The sequence below is a fragment of the Sphaeroforma arctica genome (assembly GCF_001186125.1).
Source record: "Sphaeroforma arctica JP610 unplaced genomic scaffold supercont1.83, whole genome shotgun sequence".
NCBI lineage: Eukaryota > Ichthyosporea > Ichthyophonida > Sphaeroforma > Sphaeroforma arctica.
In genome coordinates, this window is record NW_014040475.1 from 36154 (window position 1) to 39789 (window position 3636).

Below are 3636 nucleotides of genomic sequence, written 5' to 3' on the forward strand. Positions count from 1 at the left end.
GCAGCACAATTCCAAAGAGTGATGGCCAACCTCCTCATTGACATCAAAGGGGTACAAGTATATGTCGATGACATAGTCATCGCTGGTATGACAGAAGAAGAACATAGACAAACAGTACGCGAAGTCGTCAAAAGACTTAATGCTGCTAACTTCAGGCTAAATCACAACAAGTGTGCGTTTGCGGTCAAGACAGTCAATATACTAGGCGTCAAAGTAACCACCAAAGGGCTCAAAATAGACTCTGAGAAACAGAAACGCATGATTGACCGGCCTTTACCAAGAACCAAACGTGACTTACATCGAGCAGTCGGTCTAGCAAATTACATACGAGACCACATACCTCAGTTTGCACACATAACGAAACACTTCCGCAATCTCATGAGAGGCAAAATGAATCAAAATATAGCCAATCTTTGGACACCAGAGCTCATTAAGAAATGGGAAGAACTCAAAGATGCCATTGCATGCTCAGCAACTTTGGCGTACGCAGTAGATGGAGTACCATTTCAGATCATGAACGATGCAAGTGACTATGGCATAGGAGGTTGTCTGTTCCAAATTGTAAATGGAGTCAGAAGAGATATACTCTTTTTCTCAAACGGGCTCAACCCTGCACAACCAAGATATGGGACAAATACTAAAGAGTTGTTAGCACTCGTATACAGTCTGGAACATTTTTCAGAATACATCAAAGGTGGCGATATACCATTGTGGACAGATCACAAAGCGTTATGCCAGATGAACAAGCAGCAAACGCTGCATCCTATGCTCGCGAAATGGATAGCGAAAACTTTTCATCACCACTTCACTATCATACACGTGTCAGGCAAAGATAATGAAGTTGCTGACATATTGTCACGACTACACGAAGACACATTCTACATCAAAACATTGAATGTGTTGAAAGAAGCCAATGAGCACATACACAATGGTCAAGAATGCGCTGACCTAGAAACAAACATACCCATCCTAGTGTCTGCCATATACAGGAAACTACATCCACGGCGCTTTCAAGATGCAGAAGGCCTGTTCGGTAAATTCACCATCGATTTATTTGCAGCCACACACAATGCTCAGACCGTAAAGTTCTACACCAAAGAACAAAACGCGCTCCTACAAAAGTGGGGAGATGAAATAAATGCATGGGCGAATCCTCCCTGGGAACTAATACCAGACGTGTTAGACAAAGTCATAGAGGAAGCCACAAGCATTACAATATGCGTCCCGTACTACCCAAACGCAACGTGGTTCCCCAAATTGATGTCATTACTTGAACAAGATCCGATGATAGTCGAAAACACAAAAACAACACGCTCCTAGAGAACGGCACAACAGCCCGTGGCAAAATACCATGGGGGGTCACATTAGGGAAAATATTATTTATTTCAAAAATGGCAAGTATGTATGATACAATGTATGAACATATGGTATGGCTCTCATAGTCGCTGTAGTGGTTCAGGAAAGATTGATGGGAAGAAGTGGTCAGTAAATTCCCGTTTGAAGCTTGGGCCAAGTGAGTCGACAATGGAAGATATGTGCTGAGTCAATTCAAGCCGGTGTTGACAAAACACTGTTACTATCGAATGTTCCATATATTTGCTTGCTGACCTACTAGTGGTACGGATCGGGTCTGCGCCGTGTAGTGCCGCGGAATGGGTTAGTGCAGAGTACGAAATACCGAGAAGGACCAGGTTATCCGTCATAATCCGGTCGAAAAGCGAGGATGGGGGTAAGCCAATGCCGCACCAGACCACAGATGAATTCGGTATGTGTTGGCTGGTCTGGATCGGAAGTATCATAGTCGGAACCAACAAGCGCGATGATTTGGGTTGAACCGATATTTGGAAGTAGTACTTTAACAGCGTGATTAGCCGGGGTATGGGGAACATCTGTTAATGTGTCAGGGACGGGTGAGGGTACGGTGGTTCTTCAACATGCTGGAGAAAAGATCCAAGGTGTTCGTGGAGGGTCCAGATACCGTGGAAGTCATGGCACTCCTGTAATTGCTGAAGGAGGTCAGGACCAATGGGCGGCAGTTTCGGGCCTACCAGGATGTGTCGAATCAGTTGTTGGATGCAGGTAAAGTGGCTGGTAGTGAACTTGTGGCTACCGGGGCAGACAGGGCAGAGTCACATTAGTATCCAAGATCGGCACAAAGTCACCATACTTTGACCAAAAACTAACACACCCTGCAGTGAACACTGCGTCCATACACATCACGGACAATTCCGCCGAGCTAGACACAATCAAGTATGAAGACTGAGCCACGCTCATAGCTCAACACCGCACAGTAGGTCACTAAACTGTCGATGAAACAGTAAACAAGCTCACACTAGATGGCCACACATGGTCTAGACAAAAGGAACATGTCAACCAATATATTGAGGGCTGTGTGCTCTGTCTCAAAAACTAAATTCACAAAAAGGGATTCCACCCTTTACAATCAATAACGGCCGCATTCCCGGGCGACAGGATACAAGTGGACACCATCGGTCCCTTGATAGACTGGAATAGGGGCAACACATACGTTCTGGTATGGCTTGATGTACATTCTTCATATGCCATACTAAGACCGATGATGGACAAATCGGCAGCCACTGTTGCACGAACACTAGTTCCAATCATGCGTGAAGATGGATATCCACCAGTCATACAGACGGATCAGGGCACAGAATACGTGAATGACATACTCTCAAAATCATTGAGCAGGCACCGTTACAACACTTAGTGTCCAGACCGTATCAACCCAAGGTAATGGGAGCAAATGAACGCTCACACAGAGACCCCATTCCTTTACTACGGAAATTTGTTGAACAAAATCCAGGCAACTGGTGCTCACGCCTCCCATTTGTCCAAATGGGCCATAACCTCCGTTCATCACGCAGACACAAATCACCAAGGTTCAATGTCTACTATGGGCGACGACAAAATCAACTCACCAACTATGACACAACAGTCAGTGCACCAGGTACAACAATACCATGGGAAACACGACTACAGCATCTAGAGGAGTCAATACGACCACAACTAGACGCCAATGTAACACAATATCAAGAGAAAATACGTTCAGCATTTGATCGCAAATACCAAGAGAAGTATGTACACTTCCAAGAAGGGGATAAGTGATGGTTCGCTTCCTAGGTGAAATGAATAAAATGACTGCAAAAAATGGAGGACCATACAAGACAGCAAGCAAAGAGGGCAACGGATATTTCGTCCGTAACCTTGATGGAACTCGTGCCCCCGAATATCCCAACTCAGTCAATGATGAGTTAATTGGTTTAGTCAAGAAGGCTAGCGAATCCGAGGAATTTACTACCAACAATCAAGTCCAACCATCAGAAGTAACTCAATTCACCTCTATACTAGACCACAGAGAATCCACAAGAGGTGGAGGAACCCAGGATTAACTACTACAATGGATAGATGGGGAGCGCACATGGACACATGAATCAGACATCGCAGATCCAGATATTCTTACGATATACCGACAGCGTAAACGACGCAAGCGAAGGCCATCAAGGTCGAAGAAGTCAACAGCAACCAGCACTGATGAACGATCAGCGAGCAACTGGCAGTGCACGAGGCGGGGAACTTACCCAACTTTCACTGACACCAAAGAACTCTCCCACTTTT